This window comes from Microtus pennsylvanicus, chromosome 5, assembly GCF_037038515.1.
Source record: "Microtus pennsylvanicus isolate mMicPen1 chromosome 5, mMicPen1.hap1, whole genome shotgun sequence".
Taxonomy (NCBI): Eukaryota; Metazoa; Chordata; class Mammalia; order Rodentia; family Cricetidae; genus Microtus; species Microtus pennsylvanicus.
Window position 1 is genome coordinate 53,870,749 of NC_134583.1, and position 16,397 is coordinate 53,887,145.

General features: G+C 45.7%; 1 pseudogene; it reads left to right on the forward strand.

Moving 5' to 3' along the window:
• LOC142851320 (E3 SUMO-protein ligase PIAS2-like) overlaps nt 1-16,085 on the forward strand; it is a 37,724-nt pseudogene extending 21,639 nt beyond the window's left edge.
• Nucleotides 16,086-16,397: the final 312 nt, after the last annotated feature.

Below are 16,397 nucleotides of genomic sequence, written 5' to 3' on the forward strand. Positions count from 1 at the left end.
GAGGAGGGACACCCTGCTCCTCCAGTACACCTTCTTCCAAAGCAGGCCTGCAACTCTTTGCTCCACTCCTAAGAAAGGGAAGACTGGTGTGTGTGGCCTGAACTCAGAATCCACACCCCAGTATTGTGAGGGTCACGCTGGAGGAGACTAGAACATTGCAAATAGCTCTGAAACATAGCTCACCAATGGCACCCTCAAGGATATCTGTGGCCAAGACACCCTAATAGTGTGTACTAGTTTAGGGCGCTAAGTGCCCACGTGTAGTCTCTAGCTTGGAGCTGGGTTTCAAAGGGGGTGTGTCACCAATCTTACACTTCAACCAGAATAGCACCTCTCCATGTTTGTGGGTGCAGGTGTTTGGGACGGGGTAGGGTGGGTGGGGAGCTGGGTTTATCAAAGCAGTCACCACCTGCAACTTTAGAAGTTGCCTCCAATCCTTTCTGGAACAAGACTGGCTATGAAAATTGATAAGAGCAAATCTGATTAAAATATGAAAATGTAGATCACTGTCAATGGATCTGAGACAAAAAGGCAGAAAGGGATTTATGCAGAGAACAAAGAAAATCTCCCAAGTGCTAGGATTCTAGGGATGGAGGCCTGATTTTCAGATCTGGAGGGAGATAGGGAAAGAAAGCAATGGGTTGGGTCTTATAGGCTCATTTCCCCTCACACTGCATCTCTGTCGGTGGGTGGCCTGGGGCAGACTTTGGAGCCAGAGGAGGTTAAGTCCACAGGGGCACAGGGAGTCAAAGCGGGACTGGATTGCCCTTGAGAAGAGCCTGCTGTTCTCTGCAGTGGAGAGGGGCAACTTGAGACTTGACCCCTGACTCTTCTCTTCCTGTTCTTTCTTTCCTAGCCTTTGTCCTGCCTCCTTACACCTTCTTTGAAGCTCCAAAGCCGTTCAAGTGGCATTCCGTGCCCTCCCCTTTCCTCAGCTCTCTGCCCATCTCAAGTGGAAATTTGAAGTCCTTTTCTTCTGCTCCTTGCTTTGATGGAGACATGCCCTCCCACCTCCAATTTTATCTTCCTTTTATAAATATTTCCTAAGTTCTTGTTCCATAAACATTCCTTTAAACTTGGAGCTGACTACCTGAGAGTCTTTGGTAACTGGCTGGCATGCCTGTAGCCCCTTGTCAGCTCTCCCATGCCACCAGCCTCCTTAACATCCTCAGCGCCTTATTGCTGACCCCCTTTTAGGGCTCTCGGGTCACACCTGACATATCATCCAAGAGGACCGTGTGTTTTCTTAAACCATCATTAAGAACTGATATCTGAGCACATTGCTGTCTTGAATACTTAATGGCTACAGCCTTCCTGGAGGGCAGCGTTGGGCTGCTCCAGGTAGAGGACTTCAGGAAATATTTATTGAAAGAGAAATCAAGAGCTGGGAATGTAGTTCAGTTGGTAGAGGGCTCCCTAGCATATGCAGGTTGGATCCCCAGCAGTGCATAGACCAAGGATAGCAGCACATGCCTGTAATCCCAGCACTCTGGAAGTGATGGCAGGAGAGGCGGAAGTTCAAGGTTGTCCTTGGTACACAGTGAGTTCAAAGCTACCAGAGACCCGGTCTCAGACACAGACAGACAGACAGATTATAAAAAAGAAAGGGCAGTAATTGCAGTTGATGCTGGAGATGGGGTACAGTTCCCCAGCTTTTACTTTAGTCTGCTGTTGAGATAGCAACAGAAGAGAAGCTGCGGGTCCCAGATGGATTGTTGGGGCTGTCACAGGTGGTTCTTGTACCTTCACGTGGTGGCACTCTGGCGGGTCCTCCACCTGCAGCCCCAGCTTCAGCTCCTCCATCTCTTCTCTGATGTCATCCAACCAGGAATGATGCTGTGCAAAGTCATTTGCAAGCTGACTCCTGGGACTTGGGCTCCAGCAAGTCCTGGCTGGTGTGTCTGCCTGCTGGGGGCTAAGAAAGGGGGTGGCATCCTTCACTGGCTGGCATGGAAAAGAACACCTGCAGGCCCCAGAACTGTCCCCAGCCCTCCCTTTCCAACAATCTCCTGCTGATCTCGCGCTAAAAATTCCAGGGGCTAAAAATTCCTCCCACAAGGACTTCCCCCTTCCTCCCCATTTTTCAGTCAAGTAGAAATTTTAACTCTTTCAGGGCAAAATTTCAAAGACCAACAACGATTTCTCACAGGTGCAGGCCAATGAGTGATGTGCAGATGACACATTTGAAGCAGAAGATTGCGCCCTACTCTGTCACATAGCTTTTCCCTGTGCTTTTCATAACCGTTCGTTCTTTTTTTCCCCTAACTTCTTCCTTTCTCCGTCTTTCTCCATCCCCTCCCTGCCACAGGAATTGTGCCCTTGTATGCCTGAGAATTTTGATCTCTTGAATTTGTGACTTTGGTGATAGGGGCTTTTGGGACTTTGGTCTTTGGGAATTTCAACACTTGGGACCATGGCATCTGAACTAGAATTTGTAGAGTACAGCCGATACCAACTGCATGCTTGCACCCTCTCTCTGTCTCTATGCTCAGCTCACAGAAGGAATTAAGATGTTATAAAACTCAGAATTGGGACCAGCAAGGCTGCGGTTCCTGGCCCTGGTTATGTTGAGCCTTCCATGTGTTGAGCTGGTGGTAGCTGGTAGTTGTTACATTCCAAGATTTCTTGCTCCATGGCAGCAGGGACAAGGGATGCCTTTCTGGCTTCTGGCTGGAAACTGAGAAGGCTCTCAACCTCCTTCCTGTCCTTTGAATATTGGGGTAGCCTTGGAAGTAGAATGTCCCTCCTCTTCCTACGCAGGGGGCTACAGCAGAACCAGCTGGGTTGTTTTTGTTTTCAACTTTCAATTTGACTTTGGTCTACTTCTCTCTCTGTAGCCCAGACTGGCCTCACTCTGCAGCTCAGGGTAGCCTTGAACTGACCAATACTGCTACTCCAGCCTCTCAGGTCCTCATGACAGGCACAAACCTCTATGCCTGAGTAAAATCATTGAAAGTTTTTCAAACATAATAGAGAAGCTTTTAAAAGGCATGTGTCTGACCTCAGCAGCCCTTTCCAGACGCTCTGGTCAGTGTTAGTGCTTGCCTTAATGTACTCTCAAACACACACATATAAACACACACACACACGCACACACACACACACACACACACACACACACACACACACCCCTACATAATCTCTTTATACATGGACATACTGTAAGTGTCACAATTCAGATGGAAAGGGATCCTGGCCATCGGGAGCCAGGAAATGCTGAGTGCCACAGCTCCGGTGGAAGAATGGTCTGACAGTCGGGAGCCCAGGCATAGTACAGGCCACAGTAAGCATAGCAGCTTACAGCCTTACTCTCGGGAAAGGTCTCCCCAGTTTAACAGCTCTGCTCTGGGAGGATAGGGCTTCCCAGCACAGTTGTTACAGCTAGTCTCCCTCAGGAGTGTAGCAACTCTGCTTTGCTAGGGGAAGGTTTCTCAGGTGAAAGTGCGCTTCTGACTTCTCCAGTGAAGTTGTAACAACTAGGCGATGCTCCACCCAAACCTCGTTCAAGAGATTTATTGGGAGGGAAGAGTCCAGGAGAGTGGCCACCTCTACCAGGGTGGAAGATGTGCAGCTAACTGAAGAGGCACAGGGCTTATATAGGGCTTTTTAGGGGCGGGGTTTTCCCAGGGAGAAGAGGGATTGGTAAATTTTTCCCTGCTCAGGGACTGGTTAATTTAGTTGGTCTGGGGCAGAGATGGCTGATTTCAGAGCCAAACTTTGTTTCTTTCGCTGGCCTTTTTAAGCTTTTTGGCTCTAATTTTGGGACCAGGGCAAATTTCTTTCACTGACACTAATTCTAGGGACAAAGTGTGTTTTTTTGGCACTGGTTTCTGAGTCAGAACATGTTTCTCTGGTTCTGGGCTCAGGGATAAAGTGTTTCTTTTACTGGCTCAGGTCTCAGAACCAGGGTGGGTTTCTTTCACTGGCCCTTTTACCCTACACATACCTACACACACACACACACACACGCACGCACGCACGCACGCGTGCATGTATGTATATATGTTTGTAGTATATTTTTCTGAACCCTTGAAGATAAATTTTGTAGGTACGCTTTTCTATTGTTCTGTCCCATATTTTTTTTAAACTTCAGTGTTAAAGTCCTAAGAATAAAGATACTGTTCTCAAAGTTAATAGTGAAACTTCCCTCCTCTAGACAGGATTTCATATATCACAGACTGGCCTCAAACATGCTTTGTAGCAGGGGATGACTTTGAACTTCTGATCCTGTTGCCTCTGGAGTGCTGGGATTAGAGTTGTGTACCACCACACCCAGACAATAGAATACATACTAATGGTTTCCAATATCATGTCATGTCATTCTATGTTAACTGTGTTTTCATGGGATCCGGCAGTGTATCCAGCACTATCATTTGATTATCCTTTAGGATAATCTTATGAGTGAGAAACACTAGCCACGATGCCTTCTTGAGTGGAGCCAGATGTTTGTGCAGTGAGTAAGTGACTGATTGATTGAATGAATGAACTGGTATGTGAATTACTGGAAAGACTCTTGACTGGTCTTATTAAACACCCCCCCCCCCACACACACACTTTTTTGTTTGTTTTTTGAGAAGCTTTGTAGCACTGATTGCAGTGAGTTCACAGAAATCTACCTGCCTCTGCCTCCCGAGTGCTGGGATTAAAAGTGTGCACCACCAAGCCTGCCCCTGTTTTTTTCTCAGCCTGCTAACTATGATAATTCTTTGGAACATGTAAGTAACTGGCTGGGAATGTATTGCTCTAGCATGCACAAGGCCTGAGATTTGATCCCCAGCACTGCAGAAGCCAGGCTCAATGCTACAAACCTAAAGTCTCAGCACTTGAGAAATGGAGGCAGGAGGGTCAGAAGTTCAAGATCATCCTTGTTTACATAGTTTGAGGCCAGTCTTGGCTACATGAGATTCTATCTCAGAAAGAAAGAGTGAGAGAAAGGAAAAAAAAAGGAAACCATGGATCAGAGTATGAGAATATGTCCCCGTTTACTCAATTTATCCTATGCTAAAAAGTGAGCATCGTCAAGATTATTACAACAGCCCATTTGATCTTCCCTCCAGCCCGTGTCTATGTGATCTCCTTCCTTGGTCTCACTGCTGTCTCCCGACCCCACGTTCTGTTTTCTACAGTCATGCTCACATCCCGTTTCCCTGAGGATACTAGGAACACTTCTCTTCTGTTCTCCACACACCTGCCTGCTTTTACCTCATCTTTGTTAGACACTGAGCCCCGTGCCCCATGTCCTGCTTTCCAAAAACATCCCTCCCTTGTTCCTACATCCGAGTGGGCGTAAGGAGCACCACAGTATTTATAGGCCACTTAGAGTTCAGGAGAAGGTAGAGACCGAAAGTTCAAGTTCCTCTCTTTCATTTCTTCTTGCAAACCCTTCAATACTTTCCAAACTTAGATGTTGACTGTAATTCCTTGTCAAATGCAGCCAGTAGTAATACAACCTGAGCATTCTCTTATCCAAACACCCTACATCAGAGGTCGGCAAACAACAGCCAAGGCACTAATTCCTGTCTGCTACTTGTCCTTGCAAGCAAAAGTTAGTCCCATGCATCTGTCGGAGGATTCCTGTGGAGTCTCATTGCACCGCCTGCTCCAGGACCCTGGGAGGCTTTCCTGTGTCCACCCCCAAAGAGCTCCTTTTATCCTGAGCATTGGGGGCATAGGTAGACGTGATTAGCAGGAGTAGGGGCTAGGCAAAAAAGGGGGACGTGAAGAAGACATGAGAGGAGGAAAAGAATGAGATACTTGAAGTCAGAAAGAGACCAAAGGTCTTCAGAAGCCTGTGAACTGCGTTGCAAAGGCATCATTTAAATCCAGGGTATCATTAGGACTACAAAGCTATCTGCTCAGTTCAATGTTAGTATTTAACACAGTGAATCAAGCTTTTTATGACTTGAAGGAACTTCAAAAATAAACGTTGCTTTCCCGGTGTCATTGAAGAAGAGTTTGGAGTTCATTCCTGCTTAATAGATCAAGGTAACAAATCATGTTTTCTACCAGGAGGGAGTGTTCAGAGGACTTTGAGGGGAGGGCTGGGTTCTTGGCCCGATAGAAAGGAATTTGGGCTCCGTGCCCAGCTCTTTCTTCTGACCCTGTTCATGACCCTGAGAAGTCACATAAACCTTGCTGGAACCTCAGTTTCTCTCTTTGAAACACTCACGGCTTGCCTCCCTGGGCAAGCTGGATGATTAATAATGACGGTGTGAGTAAAATTTCTTTGAGGTCTTTGGATGAAAGACGGCTATAAACCATGCTAAAGATTTACTGTCTTATTAAAGGAATTGCTGCATACAGTACTCCCCAGATAAGTGTTGGCAATGTAAACAGGCTTCATTCATCCAGGAAAGGGCAGGCTGTTCATCTCTTGCAAGGACAATGACAGAGGTGTGTACCCGGCTCACAAGCATGTCCATTAATGCTGTTAGAAATTTGTGCTGGGCCTGTGCTGAGATGGTCACCTGTGGTCGGAACAAGAAGAGTCGGCCACCTGGGCTTACAGAACAATTAACCATAAATGAAAAAAAGCATAAGGCCTAGCTTGATCCCTAGACTTGAAGATGAGAAGAATAGCAAAACATTAGAGACGGAAGTCAGGTAAAGGAAGAGAACAAACTGAGAAGGATGTGGGGCATAGTGCAAGGCATGGAGTGGCCGGGCTGACAAGTAACCCAGGACAGACTACGCTGGCCATGGAGGAAGGTCACAGAGAGATTTTACAGCTGCTATCAGTTCTGAATGTTTAAGCTTGCTGTCACCTCAATCTGCAGAAGCTTGGATATATAGACCTAAGTCTATGTCACCTAGATACTCTAGTGGGGTTTTCCGGCCCTATGTAAGAAATTAAAGATAAATTCAAGAGACTATTATCACTAGCTGTGCAACTTTGAGCAAAGTGTTTTCTGAACTTTAGAAACATTATCTATAACATGAAGGCACTGGGCTAGTTGGATTTATTGAAAGTGATATTGGATACCAATCAGTTACCAGACCCTTTTGATATGCTGGTTGTATCTCTTCTTACTCAATCTTCTGAGGCAAAAGAGGCTCAGAGTTGACTCTTGGCTCAGACGTACAGCCATTCAAGTAGCTGATAAGCTTTCCATGTTTACTAGATAGGAGTATAATGAAAGTCAAGGAAAGATATGTGATCCCCATCCTGAGACAGCTTAGGAGTCAGACCTAGAAAGGGGAAGACCCACTGAGGTTAGGAACGTCTAGCCATAGCTTCTCCAAGCAGCAGAGGCAGTACTCCAGCCTGCTGATAGTTCACCGTAGCGACAAACCTGGGACTTTCCACTGCTTTCCCTCTGGCTACCATGCTCATCTTGTTGCCTCTTCTTAGTGAATTCTCACAGTGAGTAGACTTCCAGTCTCCAGGGCCCAGCCTTTCCTCCTCTCTCAGACTCGCCTGCCCAAGCTGATAACCTACACGAAGTCTCACTGTGGCCACCACGGGGCTCCATCTGCTGAATCCACTGGGTAGCTCCCACTCCTCAGTTGACACTCTTGAGCACCCCTCTTCCTGTGATTATTTTTTCCTCCTGGCCTGCTGGCCATCCCTGTCTTTCCTTACATTTTTCTTCTGACTGTAGCTTTGGTTACTGTTAATTGTTTTTGTTTGCTGAGGTCTCTACCTCTCCCAAGATTTTTGGTATTGTAATATTTCAGGGCTCAGACTTCGGACCACTTCACACACATTTCTTGGTGAAAGCTCACAGTTACAAGGCTCTTCCACAGCATCTTTATGACAAGGATGCCCAGTTCTTTATCTTTTTTGTTTATTTGTTTGTTTTTGTGTGTTTTTTTCTTTTCTTTTCTTTTCTTTCTTTTTTTTTTTTTTTTTTGGTTTTTAGAGACGGGCTTTCTTTGTGCATCTTTGGAGCCTGTCCTGGAACTAGCTCTTGTAAACCAGTCTGGCCTTAAACTCACAGAGATCCACCTGCATCCACCTCCCAAGTGCTGGGATGAAAGGCGTGGACCACCACAACCCTGCTCCAATTCTTTATCTTTACTATAAATAAACCTTGTTCTCAAATTTCAGTTCTTACTCAGCCTCTTGACTTGGATGGCCAGAATGCTCCAGTACAAAGGGGAACCTCTTGTCTGCCTCCGGTTTCCTCCATCTCCGATGAAGTTTACCTTCTAGGCTCTTACGCCAGGACCCTTGAGTTACCTACTCTCCCATCTTGTATCCTCAGCTCAATAAGGAATCCTTCTGACTTTGCCCTCCAAACATACCGAGGACTTGACTGTCTCACTTGCACCCTGGCCCCCACCCTGGTCCAAGGCAGTGTTAACTCTTATTCGGTCATTTTCTCTATGCTGAGCTTTGCGCCATGTGCCAACACATTGATTGCCGGCCTGGCTCACACAGAGAGTGCCCAGTCTACTGGAACAGTGAACAGGAAGCTTCAAAACCATCACAAATTATGATTAGCTGCTATGACAGATCTGGAAGTTTGGAAGGAATACGATTTCTACTTCTCCTCTCTGGTTCAGTTAAAGCTTCTCACTTATCACCTAAGTGTGCATATGTGCGTGGGCATGCATGTGTGTTACATGTGTATGTGGTTGTCTATAGGTATGCATGTGTGCATACTGTGTATGCCTGTAGAGGACAGAGGGTGATGTTTGATGTCTTCCTCTATTGCTCTCCACTTTGTTTCTCAAAGAAAGGTCTTTCATTGAACCCAGAACTCTCCTGTTTGGCCAGACTATCTGGCTAGCAAGACCCAGGGATCTTCATTTCTCCACAGCCCCAGCATTGGGATTACAAGCACACACCCTGGTTTTTTGTGCTTGTGTGGCAAGCACTTTATAGATAATCATCTTTCTAACCCTGCACACTGATCGTTGAAGTCAGGTGATCCATGTGTGCTAGACACTGTCGCACTGGTGAGTGCAATCTTTAGTCCACCAAGGGGTGGACTACATTACACTACACTTTTCCTTCTGTCTTTCATTTTTGTCTTCCCTTCCCAGTATGGTACTCATGAGATAAGAAACAGAACAGAACTCAGGTTTGTCCAGCACTGACATTGGGTTGTGTTTTCCAGAATATAGCCGGTCCTGACCCTTCTTTTCCCTAGGAACATTAGCAAAGTGCCCAATGGACTTTCTCTAACCCCAGGAACTCAGTCCAGTAACCTGGCTGGATTAAGTCTATGGAAATGACAACGGCCCTCTATCACAATGATTGCAAATTCCAATTGAACTGACTAACTTAGATTCTATATTAGGGTGTGTGGCCTTGAGATCCTTTGAGTTTGATTTTTGCCTACTCCCTGTATCCCAGCCCTTTCTTGTTCTCCATTTCCTCCCCAGCCAGTGTACCTGGTTCTGTAAAGTGATCCAAAGAAATCACTGATTGAGAGGACAATGCACTTCCCAAGAGGTCATCACTTCTGCTCCAGAATACAGCCTCGCCATCATGAATAATTGTCTTCTGGGGCAATGGGTTGGTCTTGTGAAGTTTTTGCTATTCCTAGAATCTAAGGTGATGGCAAGTTTAGGACAATGACTTATCTGTGTGTCATCTATCAAGGTTAAGTGGATTGACATCGAATGTCTGCAGACACCAGACTTTCATTCTGCTTCCAATTACCCAATGAGGGGTCCATGCTTTTTTCAGTCAAAGCCCCTGTGAGCCCATGGGCATCAAAACATATTTCTATTATTTTTTAAATTTGTGTGTGTGTGTGCGTGTGCGTGTGTGTGTGTGTGTGTGTGTGTGTGTGTGTGTGTGTGAGTGCAGGTGTAAATGGAGATTGCTTTTGTTTCCCGGCCACCCAGACCCAAATAATCTCACAGAAACCACACTACTTGGCCAATGGCTGAGGCACATTTCCAGCTGGCTCTTACATTCCAAATCAACCTGTTTCTATCAATCCACTGTAAACAGAGTTTCTATCCCACCCAGTTCCATAGCTGTTAAGTCCCAAAGAAACGCACAGAGGCTTTTATTAAAATTATAAACGGTTTGGCCCATTAGCTCAGGCTTATTATTAGCTAGCTCTTACAACTTAAATCAACCCATAATTCTTATCTATGTTTAGCCATGTGGCTTGATATTTTTTTTCAGTGTAGCATTTTCATCTTGCTTTCTCTGTGTCTGGGTGGCAACTGAAGACTGAGGCTTTCTCTTCCTAGATTCTCCTACTCTGGTTGCCTCACCTATACTTCCTGCCTGGCTACTGTCCAATCAGTGTTTATTAAACCAATATGAGTGACAAATCTTATAGGGTACAAGAGCATTATGCCACAGTACCCAGGTGGCTAGGTTTGGGTTCAGTTCTGACCTGTTCCAGTGGCTAAAAAGAAGCATCAGGCAAATGGCCTTTTCATAAATTCGTGCCCCAAGTTGGGTGCCAAATGAAACATGATTAATAAAAATACACAGAGAGAAATTGGGGTTCAACCTGAAGATCTGAAAAGCAAAACAGCCAGCCACTGTCTCTTACCTTGACCTCAGTTCGAAATGGTGATCTTGCCTCCTGGAATCTCAGAATAAGATTGTGTCTGAGAGATGTTTCACCCCATTTTATAATCTTCTCTAGAGCTGGGATTAAAGGCATGCACCACTGGGATTAAAGGCATGTACCATCCAGTTTCTTTGACAAACCAGTGTGGCTACTGGGATTAAAGGTGTATGTTACCATTACCCAGTCTGTAAGGCTGACTAGTGGGGCTGTTTTACTCTCTGATCTTCAAGCAAGCATTATTTATTAAAATACATATGAAATACAACTACATGCAGGTGCCCTCAGAGGCATTTGAATTTGTTAGAGCCTCTGGGGTTGGAGTTACAGGTGGTTGTGAGTCACCTGACATGGGTTTTTTGGAATCAAACTCAGGTCCTCTTCAGGAGCAGTATATACTTTTAACCACTGAGTTACCTCTCCAGCCCTTTAAAAAACATTTTCTTAGCCAGGCAGTGGTGACACACACCTTCAATTCCAGCACTTGGGAGGCAGAGGCAGGCAGATTTCTGTGAGGTGGAGGCCAGTCTGGTCTACAGAGCGAGTTCCAGGACAGGCTTCAAAGCTACAGAGAAACCCTGTCTGGAAAAACAAAAACCAATAGAAACAAACAAACAAGCAAAACCATTTTCTTACTTGTGTGTGTAAATGTTTTCTTACTTTTATTTGTATGTACACATGTGCACACATATGTGTATGCCCACAGGGAAAGTGTGTGCTAGTTAGAGGCAACTTTCAGGAATCAGGTTTTCTCTCTCTACCAGATAGGTCTTGAGGATTAAATTTAGGTAATGAGGTTGTCAGTAAGTGCCTTTATCCAGTGGGCTATTTTGGTGGTGTGTGCGCACGCGCACGCGCATGCACACACACACACACACACACAGTCATACACATGCATACACATGTTCTTCCTCTAAGTTTTTGACACATTTCTGACTCTTTGTCCATTTTGACTCAGTGAAGGAGGTCTCTCCACACGTGACTTTTAGAAACAAAAGCAGAGCTTGGGGTCATGATCAAGGCCAAGATGAGGCCAATAAAACCTGAGCCTGCATTGACCTCTTCAGGCAGCCGGCTGCTTCCGGAGGTTTAGACAAAGGAACCTGAGACCACATCAAAGTCTTTCAGCAAAGAGGACTCTGTGAAGTTACGCTGTGACAGACGAGGCTTCCTCTCCAGTATCCTGCTGGAGTCCAGAGAGTTGAAAGAACCTTCCACTCCCAGTCCTGAGCCCCATCTGCTGATGGAACCCCAAAGGCAGTTTTTACCTGCTCCCTGGAGTGGTGGTCTTTCCCTTCCTCCTGGTCTCAACAGATCCCAGGTCTCAGAGCATCCTCAAAAGTCTTTTATGCTTGCAGACTTAAGAGAGGAGAATTTAGATTTTTCTCCCTGTGCAGAAAAGGCAAGAAGTGGATTCTTTTGATGTATTAATTCCAGGGTTTGTCCTCTGTCTTGATAATAAAATGTCAGCAAATCCCTTGTCCCATAGCCATCTCTCTGCTTCTTTGTGTTTGTTGAACGTGGACTTTATTTTGTTTTCTGCCAGTTTGACTCTATCTGTTCTCTCCTTCTCAGTCGTATCATCTGTGCCCAGATCCACTCTCTCAGCATCTCTTACTAACACAGTGGCCTCTGGTGGGTGTCCACCTCCATGATCTTATATTTTTTTGTTCCTTTTAAGTAAAGGGAAAAAAATGAGACAGTCTCATGTTGTCCAGGCTAGTTTTGAACTCACTATGTAGCCATGGATGATCATGAACTCCCGGTCCTCCTGCCTTCAAACCCCAAGTGCTAATACCAGAGATGTGTACCACCCTGCACAGTTTTTTTTTTTACATCTTATGCAATAAAATCTACCTTTGGGCGAATATAATCAAAATATACATTGTATACATATATGAAATTCTCAAGAAATTGATAAAAATATATAAAAATCAAAAATTGGTCATGGTTTTGGTCCATTGTAGTTATTGGTCACAGGTTGGTTCTTCATTGCCTATAGTACAGAGTCCCAACATCTTAGACGACATAAACAATATCCCATACTGTGCTCCTTCAGTTCCATTTCTGTTTCCTAAGCATCTTCTTTACATAGCTCTCTCTCCTGTTATTTCGAGGAGTCCAAAGCTGAGCTGTGGCCTCCAGGGCTCTACAGGCTGCGCCCTTCCCTTTCTCTCCAGGTGAGCCTCGTCCTTCAAGACCCAGGTTGGAAACTTTGGAACTTTGAAAAAAACATTAAAGCCCTGAGCTCAGCTGGGCAGTGGTGATGCACGCCTATAACCAACCCCAGCATTGGGGAGGCAGAAGCAAGCGGATCTCTTTGAGTTCGAGGCCATCCTGGTCTACAGAGTGATTTCTAGGGCAGTCAGGGCTTCACAGAGAAACCCTGTCTCCAAAACAAAACAAAACCCCTGAACTCGTGTTACTATTGTAAACACAGTGGCTTAAAGCCAGCAGCCCATGTTCTTTAAGGCAGAAACTGAGGTGTGTTTTAGATGGGTGTTCTAGTTCGCTGTGCCCCCATGAGGCTAGAGCTCTGGTGTCAGGAGGGATTGCAGGCATCTAAAGGCTTGAGTGTACCTAGGGGGCTTAGTCCTAAGCTCATATGGCTCAGGAAGTGGCTCAGGGAGAAACTTCATTCTTGCTAGCCTGATCTGGAAGCTTGGTGTCTTCACCAATTACGTCTTTTTCTTATCACATGGCAGTGGCAGTCTGCAGAATGAGCCAGTGGAGAACAAGGCAGAAACCACCGTGACTTTCTTCACCTGATGTCCAAGTGACTTCCAAGTGTTCGACACACTTCTACACTCTCACACACAGGTGTGTGTGTGTGTGTGTGTGTGTGTGTGTGTGTGTGTGTGTGTGTGTGTGAAGGACCTCACAGCATGAACACCAGGAAGCACAGAACTCTCTGACCCTGGGGTTTCAGCTCTTTCCATCTTGACAAGTTGCTAACCTAAAGAGTTAATTATTTACAAAATTTATTTCTCACACATGATGAGCATTTAGGAGACTGGTAGGCCACTCACTGCCAGTAGTTTTCAGGAGCCTGAGAATCATGGATGCCACTCGAGAGGTGTCTGTCCCAGGGAGTGGGGCCAGGAGACCCTTCGGGTCTTTGTTTTTATAGACATTCGTGTCTATTCTAATGGACCTTCCACAGAAAGAAATAAGCACAGGGTTCAGGTCCCTAAACCCTTCAGTTTTCTGCATTGGACTTCAAGATGACTCTTTGGATTCCTTTTGCCTGGGTTAGTCTTTCTTCGTATGGTCCCTGCCCACCTCAAGCCTCCCATCAGCCTTTCTTTTCCCACCCAGGGATCTGGGGGCAAGTCCCTGGAAGCATCCCAAGGCTCTGTGCCATCTGGTTTCCTTTGAAGCTATAGAGGCACTGGCTAGAGGCCAAAGGGTGGCCACAGAAGAAGGCTAGAGGATTTCTTACAGATTCCTCTCCTCTTGCCTGCACCTCTGGCAGTTACATCCCTGTCCTGGGCCACAGCTCCTGCCAGGGTGGTTGCTCTGAGACATTGGCTCTCACTGGCCCAGAGATGTTATTTCTTACCCCAGTCCCTGCAGGCCTACAGGTGCTGATTCCTTCCCACTGATGCTAATTGTGTCATATCCTAAGCTATAGTCTGAGTGCATGAACTTGCAGAGTATTTTATTGCTCAGCAAGGTTTTCTAAATGTTAATCCTCATTAAAGGATACTCTTCATAGCCTGCTATTTTACCTAGGCTCATCAGACCTTTGTCCTTCCTTCTCTCTTTTCCTTCCTTCCTTTCTTTTTCAAAAGGATCTTATAGGCGGACAATTCTGTCCTGCCAGCCAGTTCCCAAATAACAACACAGAGACTTATTATTAATTATAAATGCTTGGCTAATAGCTTAGGCTTGTTACTAACAAACTCTTAAGTTTTAAATTAACCCATTTCTATTCCTTTACTTGCTGCCGTGTGACTCATGGCTTGTTACCTCATTTTGTATGCATCCTGCTTCTTCTTCATCTGGTTGGTGACTCCCAAGATTCTGCCCTTCTTCTTCCCAGCATCCTCCTATTCTGGCTTTCCTGCCCAATCTCTTTCTGTCTGGCTATAGGCCAGTCAGCTCTTTATTAACCAAGGAGGGTAGTATATATTTACAGTGCACAAAGATTGCTTGATCTCATGTATCCCAGGCTGGTCCCTAGCTAGCAATCTACCTGCCTCTTCTAGGATTACAGATGTGCACTCCAGGCCCATCTTGGAATCTTACAAGAAGGAGGAGTTCAGACACCACAGTGAGAGGAGCAGCTGAGTGCAGAGCTAGTCAGGACAGTGGTCAGGAGACAGTGCTGAAGATGCTGGGCCCTGTCTAGTGGGATGCAGAAGACAGCTGGAACTAGCTACCAGTGTGTATTGGTGTTCCCAGGAAATGAAGTCCTTGGGCTGCGCATAGAGAAAGGGAGTGGGAACAGTTCCTCCTGCACCTAACAGCTCAGGCTTTGTGCTGATGTCTGGAGTCTTGGAGACCAAGGGAAGAAAACTTGCACTGAGGGATGCAGAGGTTTCATGACATCAAGCCACTCTGGGCTCCTCGGGCCATTAAACTAAGAACAGAAAAGGGGGGCATCTGAAAGAATTACCCCACGTCTGTATATCTTGTATGACAGGTACATCAACTGTGTTATTACAGAGATTAAAAATGAAAGGGATTAGAAATCCTGATCATTCCAGAGCGTTCATTAAAGAGAAGCTAACTGCAGATCCTGATAGTGAAATTGCTACAACTCGTCTTCTAGAGTCCTTGATGTGTCCTTTAGGAAAAGTGAGGCTGACCACCCCATGCCGTGCAGGGACTTGTACATGTCTGCGGTGTTTTGTTTGATGCTGCCCTTTATCTTCAAATGAATGAGAAGAAGCCTACCTGCTTTGTCCTGTTTGTGACAAAAAGCCTGCTTGTGAAAGTCTGATCTTAGATGGGCTTTTTGTGGAAATTCTCAGTGACCATTCTGATGCAGATGAGATCAAGTTCCAAGAAGATGGTTCTTGGAGTCCAATGAGACCCAAGAAAGAAGCTATGAAAATAACCAGCCAGCCCTGTACCAAAATGGAAAGTTCAAGTGTCTCTAGGAAACCTCGCCCAATGGCTATATCCAGTGATGCAAGAAGATAGATGTTATTGATCTAACAATAGAGCTCTTCTGATGAAGAGGAAGACCCTCCCGCCAAAAGGAAATGCATCTTTATGTCAGCAACACAAGCGGTCAACCGAAGGGTTTTCGGGCATCAGCCGTCTTCTGTAAGGACGCCCAGTGTGGCTTCGGCTGATCCTGCTGCCGTTCCGCCTTCATTAACAGGCTACTCAGTGCCATCCCACCACACGCCAGTGCCAAGCATGCCATCAGATTGGCCAGGTTTGGATTTTCTATCCCTTATTCCTCGATCCACAGTGCTGTTTTTGGATAGTCTCACCTCACCCTTAACAGCAAGCAGCACGTCCGTCACCTCCACCAGCCCCCATGAAAGCAGTACTCGCGATAGCTCATCCAGCAGTAGGAGCGACACAGGGGTCATAGCCAGCAGTGGAAGTAACATCCCTGACATCGTCTCATTGGACTAAAGGCGGCCATACTTGATCCTGGGAGTCGTTCATCAGAACTACTCTTGGATATCTAGTCCATGAAAGCTATTTTACTTCAATTTAATATTTATTGAAATGTCAGGTGGATTCTTTGCTTTCTGAGAAACGAACACAGATGACTCCAGCAAGAACCAGATGGCCAGCAGGGACTTTTCTTGTGCCATACACCGAGCATCAGATATATTTTATCTACGATGCCATCTTCCTGAGCGGTGGATTTCAGTTCCTACATTGCTGAATGGATTCTACAAACAATTTTTTTTGTTATAATAAACAGCAATCAAGTTATGT